Below are 19222 nucleotides of genomic sequence, written 5' to 3'. Positions count from 1 at the left end.
CAGTCGCGAACAAAACAACGCTGTCAAAACAATCGGAAGTCAGTGAGGGAACAGCGATTTAATAAGCTTCTTTGATATTTGACTGGAAATTCGAATTCGATATCCGATTTCAAGATTTTAAGACACATTGCTTGCCTTTTCTTCATATTTCTACGTTATTCTCCGCCGACATAATTTTCCTAATGGGACATTTGCAAATGAGTTGGTGGGAAATTTAATCAGGCTGGTTTGGAAGAGTTCTATGAAACATATTTGGACAAGAAGGAACATCCCGCGTTTTACAAAGATATTGATGATTTCATTATTTGGAACATCTTACGGATGTGAACAGCTTTTATTCGGATGAATCCAGCCGAATCACAAATGAGCTAACGAGTTGCTTGTGTTCATCTGGAAACTCTTTGCGGGTAGCAGCAGCTTCAGTCAACATCAACACTCAGGTCAGTTAAAAAAAGCCAGACGACCCATTAACATAGCGTTTCATTAAAATATCTTATAAATATGTTTCTTCCTCAGAGTTGTTTTATTTCTTCAAAAAATAAATGAATATTTTTTGCTTGTCTTGGTTACAAAATAAAAACTGGTAATGCGGTCCACGGGGAAGTCCCTTTTCCAAATTTTGGCCCCCGTGCCAAAAGGGTTGGCCACTCCTGGTTTGCATCAAGGTGGACAAATCGGTTGTTGGGGCAGTAGTTTAATCCAGGATGCAAGGAGCCACATACTAACACTTATGCTATTAAAAAGCACGGCTGCAAGCAGGACACAAAGACGATTTTAACATTTCTTGCAATACTAATAACCTCTTTGCGACCACAGCACGCAATATGTAATACTGTACATCCAGGGAAAGACTGTAACTGTTTTAAAGTGGTAGACTTTAGTTCGAGTGGCACCATCATTGCTCAGAATGATGCAAAGTTATTCTGTATTGGACTAAAAAAACTTGAATTCGTGCAAATTGTATTTTACTCCAGCGGAATGTATTATAGGTTTCCATTTTTGTAACCAGAATCAGTCAGCACAACGGCCACCTCTAAGGCCGACTCTATTGAAGGGACGTTAGACTCTTATCTTCTTTCATTCCTTCCTCTAGGGCAACAAATATTCCGAGAATTCAAAACGGAGTTAATATCTGACGTGGAATAATTTGGCTTCACAGTCTGTTTTTCCTGAACAGAGAAAGCAGACTCGACAAACCAAAAATCTTTTTAGTATTTAGGGAAAATAGTGCTAGGAGAGACTCAAATCTTTATCGAAAAGTTGCTTCTGATGGGAATTGGTAGATCACCATAGTTGAGCAAATGTTGCTGTGAAGCTGGTAGATGTAGCACACAGCAAACTAAACACAGATCAGGGAATAAAGTTTCTCGCGACGCCATCGTCACGTTCGCCTCAGCACGCCGAATTAAAAAATAAAAAATAAAACTGTTAGTTAGGAGAAACTGACTGTCGTAACCATTGCTGCCATGGCCTTCTTGAATTATCAGATGGTTCAAATGGCTCTAAGTGTGGTGTCACAGCCAGACACCACACTTGCTAGGTGATAGCTTTAAATCAGCCGCGGTCCATTAGTACATGTCGGACCCGCGTGTCGCCACTGTCAGTAATTGCAGACCGAGCGCCACCACACGGCAGGTCTAGAGAGACGTACTAGCACTCGCCCCAGTTGTACGACGACTTTGCTAGCGACTACACTGACGAAGCCTTTCTCTCATTAGCCGAGAGACAGTTAGAATAGCCTTCAGCTAAGTCCATGGCTACGACCTAGCAAGGCGCCATGAACCATTTCTAGAGAGAGTCTCGCTTGTATCATCAAGAATGCTGTATACAAATGATGGATTAAAGTTAAGTATTACAGCAGCTACGTACTTTTCTTTATAGCATTCATTACGTATCCTGTTCCAGACCTCACGCCAGTCTGCGTTAGATTATAGCGTGCATTTCGGCCTCCTCTAACTACAAGGTGTTGGCACATCTGCCAACACATCACTAAGCACTATGGGACTTAACATGTGAGGTCTGATGACCTACACTTAGAACTACTTAAACATACCTAACCTAAGGACATCACAAACATCCATGCCAGAAGCAGGATTCGAACCTGCGACAGCAGCAGCAGCGCGGTTTCGGACTGAAGCGCCTAGAACCGCTCGGCTACAGCGGTCGGCCTTGAATTATCAATTAGTGATTGGTCGACATACTTCGTCATAAAGTTATGCTGCCAGAAGTAGTATAAATGTATGCGATGGGAAGACTGCACGGATTGAATAACCTATACAGTTACTTTAGCACTGAGTAGAAATATAAATTCCAAGGCCTATGTAGCTAAAACCAACCTTAACAGTGATTGTCAAGCATTTTCAAGTTTACATTTCGTAATGAGTGCTAACTTGATGTTTCGATAACCACAGATCTTCTTTCGGAATTCTTGTTTCGGGTATTTAATTCGGAACGACAGTAGCTCTTACGAAAGGAGTTGTAGCTGTATGTACTTTAAGCTCCATCTTCTGTGCTAGGTTCGGTGGCTTGTACACAGAGCGGCCGACACGCGGACCTAATTTACGTTCTACTGAACCGTCTAAAAATCACAGTTGTTATTCTCTCTTCGTCTACAAACTGAGGTTTATGCTGACCGTTACAGCAGCAGCTATGGTGGCTGGCAGTTGCTCTTGTCAGTACAGTGGAGATAATCACCGAAGCCGGCCGGAGTGGCCGAGCGGTTTTAGGCGCTACAGTCTGGAACCGCGCGACCGCTACGGTCACAGGTTCGAATCCTGCCTGGGGCATGAATGTGTGTGATGTCCTTAACTTAGTTAGGTTTAAGTAATTCTAAGTTCTAGGGGACTGATGACCTGAGAAGTTAAGTCCCATAGTGCTCAGAGCCATTTGAACCATAATCACCGAAATCTTCGGACATGCTTCGTACTTTTTACAAACACAGATGCTGTATTGCTGTATTTATTCTCTGCTAACATACTAGCAACTTTCGCTTAAATGTCTCCCCTGTACAAGTATTACAATGAGTGTACGAGTGCAGGTTAATGACACATAGACGACATGTGGAGGTTTGGGACTGGCCATGAAGTGTGCTCGGGGAGCTGAAACATTTAAGGTGACCGATCACGACAAGCGGGAAGTCTGGGTTCCCGGTCCGGCACAAATTCTCAATGTCGCCATTCCATTCTACAGTTAGAGGTTGCCCATATTCGCAATTGCGAATGAATTTCCTGTGTTTCGCCACAGTGCCTGTGTCTTCGGACATGCTTGCATGTGCGAGACATGCGTATTTGCATCGAATTTCTCACAATCACAGGCACTCCAATGTCGCACTGTTTGTGTGTCAAAGAAACCTCTTGCGGGTGATAAAGAGTTTGCAAGAATGTATGCAATGATAAAGCAGTTATTCAGGCAGACTAAAATTTAATTCTGAAAGGGGACTAGAGTACGATGGTAGCAAAAGCAACAGAAGGGAAATATAGAAGAATGACATGAAAAGGAACGAAAAGGGAAGCCACTTATTAGAGGTTTGCAGAGATCAATGACACTTGGTGTAAGCATCATGAAAGATGGTTTTGTTCTAGAAGAGACTTGGACACACCAGAACGTTTAAGATCGGTTCTATAATTGCAAGGCAAATTTCAAAGACAGGCATTAAAATGTAAAATATTTCGGAGGAAATGAAGAAACTGGCCGCAATTTATTGGTTACGAATTGCAGATTAAAACTAAAGATATTGCGGAAAGGTAGGAAACTGAGGAGACGTAATCTGTGTAATTGTAGAGAAGTAGTGGCTCTGCAGAGTTTCAAAGGGAGAACCACACAACCATACCGGCCGAGGTGGTCGAGCGATTCTAGGCGCTACGGTCTGGAACCGCGCGACCGCTACGGTCGCAGGTTCGAATCCTGCCTCGGACACGGATGTGCGTGCTGTCATTAGGTTAGTTAGGTTTAAGTAGTTCTAAGTTCTAGAGGACTGATGACCTTAGAAGTCCCATAGTGCTCAGAGCCATTTGAACCACATAACCTTTGAAAGGAAGAGCGGAAAGGAAATCAATAGAAGACCAATCGATAGGTTTGAGAGACGGAGGAGAATCAAACAGTCATGGTACGGCAGAAACTCCTGGATAAAACACGGGATATTAAATTTAATTGATGAATGGTGAGTATATACAAATTCAGCAAATGAAGCATGCAAAAGGTAGTATTGATATCTAAAAAATGAGGTTGATAGGAAGTGCAAAATTACTAACAAGGGAACCTCCCCATCGCACCGCCCTCAGATTTAGTTATAAGTTGGCACAGTGGATAGCCCTTGAAAAACTGAACACAGATCAATCGAGAAAACAGGAAGAAGTAGTGTGGAACTATGAAAAAATAAGCAAAATATACAAACTGAGTAGTACATGCGCAAGATAGGCAACATCAAGGATAGCGTGAGCGCAGGAGCGTCGTGGTCGCGTGGTTAGCGTGAGTAGCTGCGGAACGGGAGGTCCTTGGTTCAAATCTTCCGTCGAGTGAATAGTTTAACTCTTTATTTTCAGGCAATCATCACCACGCGTACTGTTTATCAACAAATGTAGGAAATAATCATACAAACGTTCGACAATCGTTCGATCCATTAAGGAACTTTCCGATTCCTTACAGTTCGGAAAATATTCATTGACCCTGTTATTGAAGTCGCGAGCTATATTTGCTGGTTTCATATTTCCCACGGAATACATCTCACGTATTTAATACACTCTCGTCCAAAGTAGTGAACAGTCAACTGCCAGCCAGGAAGCCTCGTTAGCAGGAATACTTTCTCTTCCGTGCGCTGTAGTCGACTGACATCGTGTGTTTCGATGTTTTTTTAGGTGTAGCGTCCCCATACTACGGCGCAGTTACCTCGCATCGGACGTACAGATAATAATCGTCTGAAAATAAAAAATTAAACTTTTCTCTCGATGCAAGACTTGAACCAAGGATCTCTTTTTCCGCAGCTGCTCACGCTAACCACACGACCACGGCGCTCCTGAGCTCGCATTATCCTTGATGTTGCTTATCTTGCCCATGGACTACTCAGTTTGTATATTTCGCTTATTTTTTTTCATGGTTCCACACAACGTCTTCCTGTTTTCTCGATTGATCTGTGTTCAGTTTTTCAAGGGCTATCCACTGTGCCAACTTATAACTAAATCTGAGGGGGGTGCGATGGGGAGGTTCCCTTGTAAGCAGCAAGTGATAGAGACGTTAGAAGATACATGACTGTGGGAAATATGATGCCTATCTCAGGAAAACTGAAGAATTGGTATGTGAGAAGCAGCTGAATTTGTATTAAGTCCTCAGACGGCAAGCGAGTGCTAACCAAGAAAGGAAAGGAACGTACCGAGATGCTGTTCAAAGGAAACGACCTTTGAGGGCAATATCATGAAAAGACAAAACGAAGTAGTCGAAGTTGAGATAGTATATATGATACAGTGAGACGCATTTGATGCAACACTGAAAGACCTAAATCGAAAGGAGGCTCCTAGATTGGACACAGTTTTCTTAGCGAATTACTGAGATCGTTGAGAGAAAACACGGTGATGAAACTACTCCATTTGATATGCAAGATACATGACTCATGCTAAATGCTCTCAGACGTCAATAAAAGCCTAATAATTATAATTTAAAAGGCTATCTAATCAGAAGTAAAAAATGAATTTATGATAGTACGCACATTTGCACAAATCTGCACAACGGAAGAGAAGAATACTTTTAGCTGACGTAACTAAACGTCAGACCGTAGGTAATCATGGAATCCTACCAAAATTATATGGTGTGAATACGTTCAGATTGTAGCCAAACTTACTGTAATGAGGATAGTTCGTCCTCAATGTAATTTCGAAACTGGGATTCAAAAAGATTTATCATTGTACTGACTCATCAAACCAACAGAATAATAACATAGCCCAAGACAAATATAAATATACTGTTGGAAATGGGAGAAGGCATCAATACCATGCACTACAAAAGATGTCCCACGATATTAATATACACACAACAACGTCGGCCACAGCAATCTGCATTCTAGTCACAGTATCCAAACTTACCTTCCTGTACTTGTAAGGTACTCATGGGCGCATGGGATATCTGTCATTAATGATATAGAAAGCTGCGTACGATTGAACTGTTTGTTTTTTTGTACACTGATTAATCATTGGAAGAACAGTAAGAGGATCTTGGCAACCGGTCTCCACAAGGTGGCATCACATGAAGCATGCACGTATCTTACATGCAAGGACTGATAAATGGCTTAGGCAGAGTAAAAATAAGTAGCAGCAATACTGAATTACGCGCAAGAACTGATAAATAGCTTAGGCAGAATAAAAATAAATAGCACCAACACTGAATTAATACGCTAAATTGATTTCAAACTGGTCAGACAAATAGCGTAAACTATCTGGGTGTATAAATACACGTGACAAACACTGAGGTTAAATAAGGGCAAGAAATAAATATTCTCTTGCAATAAAGAATAAACTATTTCAATCGCGGGATAGGATGATTGATTGAGTACATAATACATCGGGTTGGATAAATACGACTCAATCTCGTAATTAGATTCCAGCTGACGAATAAGGAGCCTTTGTGATGTTACGCGGATGAATGCCGAATCACATTTCAATCCACTACAAGTTCTGCAAGCAAAATAAATGCAAATAACTGTGAAAATACTTGTATGACATGGCGGAAGTGATATAAACGTTGTGTTAGAAGAATCACGGCAAAATAACTGAAGTGGTCTTCCCAAAATCTCCGACATAGAGGTCGTCGTCTCCGAACTTCTACGCTTCCAGTCCCAAAGCACACAGAATAGTTTCAAATAAATCCGGACACATGGTCCAGACTATGCCGCATGTCCCGGATTGGCTAACAGACTACTCGTGTCACCAAATGTGATACACGCGCTACAGCAACGCCGTGAAGAGTGAACACAAAGATTTTGCACGATTGATGGGTACTATTACTGGATGCTCTTACAGGGTACATCAAAGTGCACTTCGTGAAGTATTGTTGAGTGGCGACCTAAAAGCACAGCACTTTTCGTGGCACTCATGAAACGTAAACGCCAAGGGAATCAAATAGTTGGACCTGGAGGAGAGCCTAAACATGACTATTGTGTCCTAACCAAACGACACACATTCCGTTGTCTGCACACTACCAACCAGACGTCCTGAACGTAGTTATTTCGAAAAATATTGCCCAGCCACTGGATCTACTTACTCAGAGAAAATGTGTATTCAGACTGCAAACAAGTACTGGTGAGACAGTGTAGGCCGGTTGGACTGCCCCTACCGCCAACCTCGACAGAGATTATCTGGACGAGTTTCGACCATTGTTTAAGTAACAATACTCGTCTAACGCGAGATGTCTCCACAGTGGAAATTATTGATATTTGAATTATGTACTCCATGGAAAAGTGACCAAAGGTAACAAAATTGGCGATTATCACCACAGCAGGATTGGACAATCTTCAACTCCATTTCTATAGATGCTCCGCAAGCCACCTGGCCGTGTGTGGCGGAGGATACTTCTGGCATCACTATCTGTTTTCACTTCCCCATCCCTCCCCCCCCCCCCCCCCCCCGCGCCCACTAACAATCCCCTTTTCCTCTCGCGAATGGCGCATAGGAAGAATGATTGTTGACAGACCTCCGTGTTAGCTCCAATGCTTCGAATTTTCTCGCTATTCTCATTTCACGACGCTTACGTGGAAGGGAGTAATATGTTGTTCGACTCTTCCGGGAATGTACTCTGTCGGAATTTCGATAGTAAACTTGTTCGTGATGTACAGTGCCTCTCAGGCGCCTGCATTGGAGTTTGTTGAGCATCTCGCGCCGACGAAACGATCCTGTGACGGAACGCATCTCTCTTTTGGATTTTGCCTATCTGTTCTATTAATCCAACTCTTGTAAGGATCCCCGAAACGGTTGAACAAGTGTTTTGCAAGCGTCTTATGTCTTGGATGAATTATGTTGCCTAAAGATTCTGCCTATGGGACATCTGCTTTTCCTGCTGGGTTTTTACCTGGTCATTCCACTTACGGCTGCTACGGATTGTCACTCCTAGATATTTTACGGTATTTATTGCTTCCAGCAATTCGTCACTAACAGTGTAATTCTATCTTCTTCAATTTATGGGTAACATGCCACATTTATTTACGTTCAGGGTCATATGCCTACCACTGCACCATTCGTATATCCCCTGCAGCTCTTCCTGCCGTTCTGTACATTCTCTGACATTGGTACCTTCTTATAGAGAACGACATCATCTGAAAACTGCCCGATGGAGCTTCCGTCGTAACCTGCAAAACCATAAATATATATATTCTAAAGATTAATGCCCTGTCATGCCTCCTTAGGGTACTCCTAAAATTATCATTACATTTGTCGATTTTGTTCTTTTAAAAGTGAGGTGTTGAGCACTATCTGCGGGGAATTCTAGCATTTAGTCACATACCTGGCCATATATTCGGTAAGCTCGTATTTCTTTCTCTAAGGGACAGTGCAGAAAGGTATCAGAAGGCTTGCTGAAGTCAAGAAACACGGCATCAAGCTGAGCGCCGTAGTCTACAGTGGTACGGATCTCATAGAGGAAAAGCGGGAGCTGAATTTCATAAGATATGTAGTGGCAAAATCCACTTTGACTAGGTAACTATAAGTATTCATAAATACTTATATCATACTATGCCGCAGTGATAACACCGCTTCCAGGCAGATCACCGAAGTTAAGCGCTGTCGGGCTGGGTGACCATCCATTCTGCCGAGCGCTGTTGGCAACTGGGGAGCACTCAGCCCTTGTGAGGCAAAATGAGGAGCTACTTGATTGAGCTTGATGTCCGCATCCAGTGACGCCTGTGGGCTAAGGACGACAAGGGTGCGGCTCGGTACCATAGGGCCTTCGTGTCCAATTCGGGCAGAGTTTAGTTTTAGTCTTTTACATCGTACTTACGTTGTAGACATGTAATTAATTTACTTGTAAACAGACTGATTGTAAATATTAGAGACACGAAAGATAAATCAAACAAATTCAATTAGTGATGTTAAAAATAAATTTTTTAGGTTGTCAGGCAGATATATGTTTTCCTTGAAACGATACATTCTAAAGAAGAGGGTTACTATTTATTTTCCATTATCCACTCCACCTTCAGGCCACAAATGGCCCACCGGGACCATCCGACCGCCGTGTCATCCTCAGCTGAGGATGCGGATAGGAGGGGCGTGTGGTCAGCACACCGCTCTCCCGGTCGTTATGATGGTTTTCTGTGACCGGAGCCGCTACTATTCGGTCGAGTAGCTCCTCAATTGGCATCACGAGGCAGAGTGCACCCCGAAAAATGGCAACAGCGCATGGCAGCTCGGATGGTCACCCATCCAAGTGCTGGCCACACCCGTCAGCGCTTAACTTCGGTGATCTGACGGGAACCGGTGTATCCACTGCGGCAAGGTCGTTGCCTTATTTTCCATTATGTATGTGTATATACTTTTTTTACATTATGTTACATTATCTGTATGTTTGTGTTTTACATTCAGAATCTTATGAGAAACGTGTGACACAAGTATTGGCAGCAAAGAGAAACGAAGAGGCGAAAGTTGCGGAAATGTGGACTACTGGGCCCGTTCACAAGCTCACCGATGTCCCGACCCACTTGCCAATCCGTAAGGCGGTGTGTGAGCAATGGCGACAGCTTGGCAGACCCTACCTTGCTGCCATGATAGAGTGTGGGCTGGCAAGTAGCTGTGAGGTCGCTGATCACACGGAAGTACGCAGACCACGGAATTGACCACTGATCCATTGCCCTGACGCAGGCAAAAGGTTTTGGTCAGACACACTCAGCAGGGGGGCAGATGTGCCTGTGTACAGGGCCCTGTGCACTGTCAACTGTGGATATTCCTACAAGGTGCAAAGCAGTCGGCAGGCAGTCACTGTTTTTTTTCTAAAGGGAAGTGCAGCAAGAGCGCTCCCTGGGGTCTTCTTTGGTGTAGCTAGGGCACAGACCCGACTTGAGACTCACCTGAGGTTGTGTAGTACATTACCTGCCTGTTTCCAACCAATGAGTGAGTTCCTACATGACTAACACCAAGGCTAATAGTTCCAGTCTGTCAATACGTGAGAAATGCACAGCTCACACACTGCTGTGAATGCAGTAAGTGAGTTGTGGACACTTGAACACTGTGTTGGCTTTCGTGGGTCAAGTGGCCACCGAGGTAAACTTATGGAACCTGCCGGTCCTTTTCACTAAGATTTGGTTAGCGGCCTATGGCACGACTCGCCTCTTGAAGTGATAGAAGGCAACACTTTGAAGTGCTTGCTGGGACACCACAATTTCTGGTGGAAAAGTACAAGTCTTGGAATGTAGTTTGGCCTCAGGAAATTCAGAAGTGTTACACTACGGTCTTGTTCGCCTGTCGCCTGCTGACGTCAGATGGGAATTTCTGGGACAAACTATCGAGGAAGATGTGCTCTGATTGTCCCGTGACTGACGTCATTCTGGAACGAGGATTTCAAGGGTGGCTTTGACATGCTGTTGGTGGGAAAGAGTAGAATCTTTCCTGATTGGCGTTTGCTGCCAGATTGGCTCAAGCCGTCGAGTCGGGAGCTTGTGGAAGAAAACGTGACACTATTGATTTGATGGTGGATGTGGGTAGGTCATTTGTTCGAGACGTGGTGGTGCTTGGAGTTGCCCGCGTCCTGATTGGCGTTTGCTGCCAGATTGGCGCAAGCCGTCGAGTCGGGAGCTTGTGGAAGAAAACGTGACACTATTGATTTGATGGTGGATGTGGGTAGGTCATTTGTTCGAGACGTGGTGGTGCTTGGAGTTGCCCGCGTCCTGACGAGCAAGATTCTGACTGTCCGCTATGACCACGTTTCTCTGACTCACCGCCACAGCAGACTGGTGAGAGTATACAGCAGCACGGCTCGCTAGATGGGGTTTAATGTTCAGCTTACCAGTGCCACAGCTCCGCTAAACCCAACTGCTGGTTTAGTACCGTTTTTGTGGTGGTGGTGGTGGTTAGTGTTTAACGTCCCGTCGGCAACGAGGTCATTAGAGACGGAGCGCAAGGGAAGGAGTGGGAAGGAAATCGGCCGTGCCCTTTCACAGGAACCATCCCGGCATTTGCCTGAAGTACCGTTTTTTTGGTATTCTATCTGTTGTGTTGGCAGAAGAGCTAACACCGAGTTACTAGAGGAGGCCGTAATGCACGCGTTTTAGCTCGCGCAGGCTGGCGTGAGGAGGGAAGAACGATATTGACGTGAGGTCTGGAACATGACAAGGAATTAGAATTCAGAAAGCGGGGTAGCTAGTTTCATACTTAACTTTAATCCATTAATGATGAACGTCGCTCTTGACGGTACATGAGTCACAATATTATCTCTTCAGAAGACATAGTAACTGAATATGGCGCCTTGCTAGGTCGTAGCAAATGACGTAGCTCAAGGCTATGCTAAACTGTCGTCTCTGCAAAGGAGAGCGTATGTAGTCAGTAAACCCTCGTTATCAAAGTCGGCTGTACAACTGGGGCGAGTGCTAGGGAGTCTCTCTAGACTAGACCTGCCGTGTGGCGGCGCTCGGTCTGTAATCACTGATAGTGGCGACACGCGGGTCCGACGTATACTAACGGACCGCGACCGATTTAAAGGCTACCACCTAGCAAGTGTGGTGTCTGGCGGTGACACCACACTATCGACCACTGGTGCTTCTAAATTAATCTTTGGGTTGTAGTTTAAATGCCGGCCAGAGTGGCCGAACGGTTCTAGGCGCTGCAGTCTGGAACCGCGCGACCGCTACGGTCGCAGGTTCGAATCCTGCCTCGGGCATGGGGTGTGTGATGTCCTTAGGTTGGTTAGGTTTAAGTAGCTTTAAGTTCTAGGGGACTGATGACCACAGCAGTTAAGTCCCATAGTGCTCAGAGCCATCTGAACTTTTTTTTTTTTTTTAGCTTAATGTGCAGCTGGGATACGGCAGCCATCCCTCCGCTTGCCTATGGAGTGTGTGACAGCAAGAAGAATATGAGGAAAAATAGGCATCGAAGCACTGAAATCAGGGAAAGTGTAACTGATCGTCGACAGTGATAAGACAGTTCTAATAGATTGTTTGACATGAATGACCACCAAATTGAGAGTAATAAATTTATGTATGTTGAATCACAAGCGCCGGTCTGACCAAAATGTTGTCAACATCCCCTCACACATTTTAATAAAGTTTCTGGACATATCACTGTGATAACTTTACGTCCTCCTTAGCTAAAGGATTGGGGACTGCAACATATAATTACAAAATGGATTGCGTGCTTGCCTCTATGTATGACTGTTTCAATGTTTTAAACTCTAACATAGAGTATTTAGAGTCTCTGTTGATCCACTATCGAGCATCGGCTGGTCCAATATTTAATAGAGAAACACCCCAAACAGCTGTCCAATAGAGAAGTTATTTTACTTTAGTTCCGGCACTTTATTATGTTAAAAAAAGCATGTACTGTGTCCGCCCATGCAACTACTATAAACTTTACGTCCTGCGCAATACTGTTTAAGTGTTTTGAATTCTAGCAAACAGTATTTACTGTTGTGTCTAGACAAGACAGTCTAGACACAGGGTGAGGTTACCGAAAGGGCACGCGTCAACTCACGCCGACTGGCGCGAATTCTGAAACAGGATACTTTGTGAATGCTATAGAGAAAAGTATGCAGCTAAGTTAATACTCATCTTTAATCCATCATTGTGGTACATCGCTCTTGACGATACAAATGAGACTTTAATTACAATCACTGTAAGGCTAATGGCGCCTTGCTAGGTCGTAGCCATGGACTTAGCTGAAGGCTATTCTAACTGTCTCTCGGCAAATGAGAGAAAGGCTTCGTCAGTGTAGTCGCTAACAAAGTCGTCGTACAACTGGGGCGAGTGCTAGTCCGCCTTTCTAGACCTGCCATGTGGTGGCGCTAGGTCTGCAATTACCGACAGTGGCGACACGCGGGTCCGACATGTACTAATGGACCGCGGCCGATTTAAAGCTACCACCTAGCAAGTGTGGTGTCTGGCGGTGACACCACATTTACAATGTGATTCTCTGTACTCTCTACCAATCACAACAATGTGGTGTGAGCTAACAAATGCCTTACAGAACAGTTGCTGCATGATTTTTAACAACATGCTAAGAATGTCTACCGAGGTAATAGGGAAACATGCAGATTGATTATTGTCTCCGATGCTTTCCCAGAAAAGAGAACCATCTGCATCTACATAGACATGGATGTGCGTTAAAGGATGACAGAAAGTACGCGGAGTAATTGTTTGAGAGGGGATTGTAACGAGGTAGACTGATGATGCATTCTACGGACGCTGGGATGTTGTTGCAGGTCATTTATCGCTCATTTAACCATTTTATTTCTTTTTTCACTTGGACTGTATTAGTTGTTAGGTACAATTTGCGTTCGACTCGTATACAACTGCATGCTCTTGGTGTGACTCAGAGAACTGCCTACCTGTGATCGTTAACAGCTAGCCAGTCAGCAGAGAACTTCCACCGCATGTGTGATGAATCATGTCGAACAAACCGATAGGAAATCTATTTCGGAACCCTCTTCTAGGCATACGAAGATGTATGCGAAGTATTCCATTTCCTTACCATATCTTGGACATAAATCGAGTTTTCAGTTCCCTAACTGCAGTGTTTCTAAGTCACTGACCGGAGTTTGTGAGGTACAGCAATCCCTATGTGTGTGTTTCCTTGACAGTTGTTGTGTGTGGAAGAGACTTCTGTTTACGGAGTTGTGCAATAGGGCATGTAATTTCATATGTCAAACACCGTTGCTACACATTTGTCTGTTTTCTCATAAGATGTCGTTGTTTCGTGCATAATTATTGTATAGGAACGACACGAACATAGCATAATTTTCGAACCATAATTTGACGTAAACAGTGGACGCTACACACGTCCAAAAAGATATATAGTACATTTATCACGAAGAATCTATGTTTCCTTTCTCCTTTGGTGTAGAAGGTAGTAGTTTTATCGTCTTAAAGTTTCTCACCATAGTAAATGGGATCGAAAACTTGCAGGTTGAATGTACATCAAGTATTGGAAATATATTTCCTGCATTGGAGTGTTAACAGCGTTGCATTCCACACGAGTAATATATCGGAAACCTCCATGATTTAACATTATAGCATGTTTAAGTGGAGAACTTTGCAGCCTGAGGAGTGTGTTATTATGTACTACGATCATTTTTCTCTTTCCAATACCTTCTAGGTAAAGAATCCAAATGCTATAACAATACTACAGAAATTATAGAACAAGTGATTTACGTAAAAATCTCCTTCCGTCTGGAGCTCCATCATGCATAAACCACACATTTCTTCTTCTTCATAACCCTGTGTTATATCACCAAAACACACTCAATTGCATTATGCTCATATCTGCTATACATCAATAAGGAATGGTAACCTCCTCAGCATGCATGTATCTAGAGAGATCGTGTGTAACTGAATGGGTGACATGTGTACGATTGGTACGGAACAGTCGTCGCAGAATGGCAGTTACGTTATTGGAATAAGAATATTGGTCCATATCACTAGCGTCAATCGGTTGTGCAGGTTTGGAAAATGTGTTATGCTCTTTCTAAAAGCAAAGTATCGAAGTGTAGCCATTACTTCGAACTCAGATCATTCTGTTCCCTCAGAGAAGTAAAATTTGGCAAGTGTAGTGCCCTCCTATTTCTGGTCAGTTCCAAATTAAATCGGAGACAATGTTGCAGGGAGAGTTGGTTAAAGACAGAGGAACAGTTACAAGATGCATAAAGAGACTATTTAGCGTTTTCCTCGGGATCCTTAGCTGATAGGCCCAATGACGGGGCAGCTCGTTTCGTAATAGAGGGCCGAGCGCTGCTTCGGATATGATTTGTTTGTTGGCGTGGTAATAATGAAAAGTATTGGGGAGATCTTTCATTCTCCGACTTTAACCTACGAATGCAAGAACACTTTGTAACACCCAGCCATATAGGGAAAGACGACCAATCGTAATAAATCCTTACCGAATTTATAAAGTGTTTCGGCAAAGGAACGCAGTTTTTGCACCTCCTCTCTGCTGATGGCTACTTCTTACACTAAGATACAGTTTTTGTGTCAGGTGAGGTTGGCAGTGTAACAGGGTTCGACTTGTATATAGCATTCGCAATGTAATACAAATTGACAACCATGCTGAAATATCACTGGCTGGTAGCATCACGATATCGACTAGATGAGACGGTCTGTTGACGTAACAAATCGCCGAGAGTGGTGGTTTGGAGCTCAAGTAATAGACTGAAATGCGTTGAAATTACGGAAAACCTTGTAAAATTACGAAAATGGGTGGAAAATATGTAAAATTGAAGAAAGACGACAATAATGTGGAGTAATGTGGGTAATTACATGCTCGCCTCGGTGTATAAAAATCATTACAGTGCTCCGCCAGTGAGAGTGACGAGTGATGGTGTATACTATACGTACTCTATGGATTTAAGATCTGTAGAATATCTCGTTGTTCCACATGTTATCCACTGTAAGCCATGAAAATGGAAGACGCAGTTTCTGAAGGTTTCGGGGTCAGGATGACCACATCTAGAACACCGAAACTGTGACCGCATACCTGGGTGCAACCATGCACCACCAATGTGAGGAATCATTGCACTTGTTCTCTTCGCTATGGATATAATCACATTCGGACAGCCGTCTGAAAACGCTCCTCAATGTTGCGAGCTGTTCCAGTTTCCATATCTTGTGATGTCATCCACATTTTTGTCAATAAGAAACGCTGCCTTTGTCTTTAATTTCAATCACCCTGTGTGTAGTGGGAGCAAGATACCTTACACCATGTCAAGTCTAGTTTCCTGTGAGAGCCAATAGATCGAAACGTGTTAATGTCGTTTTAGCACCTGACACAGACGTCAAAGTCATGGTAGAAAAACAAAATGTATGGCAATGCACAGAGCTGTAGTCACATCAGACATCTTAGAAATAAGAACACAAGAACCCTCTATTGTCACTGATAGTCTAAGGGATTTAGTCTTCCTGCAGTACAGGCGAAAAAACTTTACACCGGTCTGTGGAAGTGACTTCCATCACTGGCCACCTTTTCTAATGGATCAGTACATGTATATTTAACGGGGTCACCTCATGTGCAAGATGTCAACACGCAGACGGTATTTGTTTTCAATATATCGGAATAGAGAGACGTTTTAAAATCTTACGGGTTTCTCTACCAGGTGACGTTAGCGAAGTTTTTGTAGTTTGTAGCTTTACTACATTGGATATTACAAAAATAACGAGGACAGAAAGAGTCATTGTGCTGTATGTAGGTATGTATGTATTTCAACGAAGACTCTGACACCAGTATAGTGTCGTGTTTGTAGCGTAGTAATCGTTGGAATACGACAAACGAAATTAGTACATGCACAGGTGGATATTTATAGACAGTTATTCCACATCGATGAATTGTAGGTGTTACGCTTCTGAGTTTCTTTTTACGGTCCACGTATACTCTACATGGCTGTGAATTTTCTTCTGTACGTTAGCGTGCTATTTTTCTCCCTGTAATAGCTCTTCACCTAGTCAGTAATGGGTGGAGGAGTATACAACGTTCTAGCTAATGGAACAGTGCTGTCGGAATGTGATGGGAGTTTGAGAGAATTAGCAGGGGTCTGTGACTCTGACTTGTCGAAATCAGCTGGTTTCAAATGCTACGAATCGAAGACTGGAAGATTCGAGAGAATACGGCAGGTAAGCGATACTCTGAAGAAAGGTGGGTTGTGAGGTGAGCTCTCTATCGTTTCTTCACATACATCTCGCTAAGTGACTGCAAATGAGAAAATTACGGGGCAATACGAAGATTTCTACCGAGAGACAATGAGCAACAAATGTTCCGTCATTTGTTTTCTCGATAAATAAGAGACAACATTTTTCTGTGAGTGTTGTGTGTCTATAAATGGATGAACTGACATTTTAATAAGTAGATTAAATTCACATCTACATCGATATACATACCTCACAAGCCATGGTAGGGTGCATGGTTGAGGAAACCCAGTACCTTTATTAGTCATTTCCTTTCCTATTACACATGCAAATAGAGCTAAGGAGAAAGATACTGCCTACATGCCTCTGTAAGAGCGCTAATTTCTCGTATCTTATCTTCGTGGTCCTTCTTACGTGAAATGTATTTTGGCGGCAGTAGACTCCTTCTGCAGTCAGCTTCAAGTGCCAGTTCTCAATAGTGTCCCTAAACAAGATCTTCACATTCCCTTCAGGGATTCGCATTTGAGTTCTCGAAGCATCTGCCCACTAATTTGACGGGAGCTATTGGGAACGCTTCTACAGGGCTCTGTTCTGAGGTAGAGCCAAGTCCGTAGGCTCGTACATGTTTGGGATGGTGTGGTTAGCAGACGAGTATTTTGTTGTCGTTCACGGGGTCAAACTATATGGGATATTTCGACAATACATCTCAGAACGTTTCGGTTTGCAGGAGGTATGGAGGGAAGTACGTTGTTCAACATCCTGGTTTTTACCCTACAGATATCTAAATGCATGTCTTTCATTAGTATCAGCTGTAAGGCAGAGAAAGCAGTGGCTTGTCGACCAAGAGCAGTACAGCCGTAACGCAGAGGAGGATGTTCCTGCCCCAGTGTCACAGAGAAGCTCTTTACATGCGACCCTGCGGTGATGGTGGTGATGGGGGCAGGGGTGTCGCAGAGTGAATGACCCTTCTTCCCCGGAGACTGACAGATTCAAATGGTTCAAATGGCTCTCAGCACTATGGGACTTAACATCTGAGGTCATCAGTCCCCTAGAACTTAGAACTACTTAAACCTAACCAACCTAAGCACATCACAAACATCCATGCCCGGGGCAGGATTCGAACCTGCGACCGTAGCAGTCGCGCGGTTCCGGACTGAAGCACCTAGAACCGCTCGGCCACCGCGGCCGGCAGACTGACAGGTCTCAGCAAGGAGCAGTATACCAGAATTTTAATTGAATTACTTCTACTATCATGATATGGCAATCAAGAGACAGAAATTAAGTAGCGTTGGATATCTACAGCTATTTGACGACGGTTACCACCCATTTTGGTATCACAAGAAGTGACTACCCAGCCTGTGGGAAACACCCAGACACGTCACGAATACTGCAGGAAAGCATTACTCACCATGTGAAGGGACTCTTACGATCAGTTTAATTAATTATTCAATCAACTCCTTATCAATGATGTTCCGCCAGGTGGGTGGATGCGAGTGTGTGAGTACAATGGATATGATTCGTGAGTTGGAGTAGTAATCAGGCTTGTTTACGTCGTGGCTAGACCTTTTAATGGGATTTCAGTCTCCCACCTACACAGGGAGAGATGCCATCGTACTAAAATCAGTTATATTACCGATTTTATAAACAGATACGTGGTATTAATTTCATATTTACAACTTCTCTGTGCTCTATTTGGATATCTTAAGAGTCTTTGCAGGTGACGAGACATTTGACTGCATTAAGAGTTCGAAAGTGAGGAGGCATCCTGTGACAGAGGTAGAGGCTCCTCTTAGTATTCCATCACGAGCCAAAAATGTGTCTAATGTTCTAGGTTTTTCATGGAGAATGTGGCAGATATTAAGCTGATTTTTCTACCTGATGAGAGAATACATCGAGGAAATATAGCCTATGTTATACTGTTGTACCGGATTTTCAGAAATAACGATATTTTAACTATGTGAAAACTCCTGCACCATCTGATTTCTTCTGCCTTCAGAAATAACGCTTATAAAAGGGAGGACTCTACATTTTGTGTGAGGAATTCGAAATTAATGGACCAAACAGTATTCTCGTTTTAGGCTGGATAAAGTGGATGTTTTATGTGGTGTCACCGCCAGACACCACACTTGCTAGGTGGTAGCCTTTAAATCGGCCGCGGTCCGCTAGTATACGTCGGACCCGCGTGTCGCCACTGTCAGTGATTGCAGACCGAGCGCCGCCACACGGCAGGTCTAGTGAGACGTCCTAGCACTCGCCCCAGTTGTACAGCCGACTTGCTAGCGAAGCTACACTGACAAATACGCTCTCATTTGCTGAGACGATAGTTAGCATAGCCTTCAGCTACGTCATTTGCTACGACCTAGCAAGGCGCCATGACCAGTTTATATTGAGATTATATAATGTATCAACAAGGGCGATGTTCACCAATTGTGGATT

General features: G+C 43.6%; 1 pseudogene; it reads right to left on the bottom strand.

The window, feature by feature from the left end:
* Positions 1 to 9359: 9359 nt before the first annotated feature.
* On the bottom strand, positions 9360 to 9477 carry LOC126189905 (5S ribosomal RNA; annotated as a pseudogene).
* Between the last annotated feature and the right edge of the window lie 9745 nt (positions 9478 to 19222).

The sequence above is a fragment of the Schistocerca cancellata genome, chromosome 5 (assembly GCF_023864275.1).
Source record: "Schistocerca cancellata isolate TAMUIC-IGC-003103 chromosome 5, iqSchCanc2.1, whole genome shotgun sequence".
NCBI classification, from domain to species: domain Eukaryota; kingdom Metazoa; phylum Arthropoda; class Insecta; order Orthoptera; family Acrididae; genus Schistocerca; species Schistocerca cancellata.
Note: the sequence above shows the minus strand (reverse complement) of the source record. Positions and strands in the feature narration are given on the sequence as shown.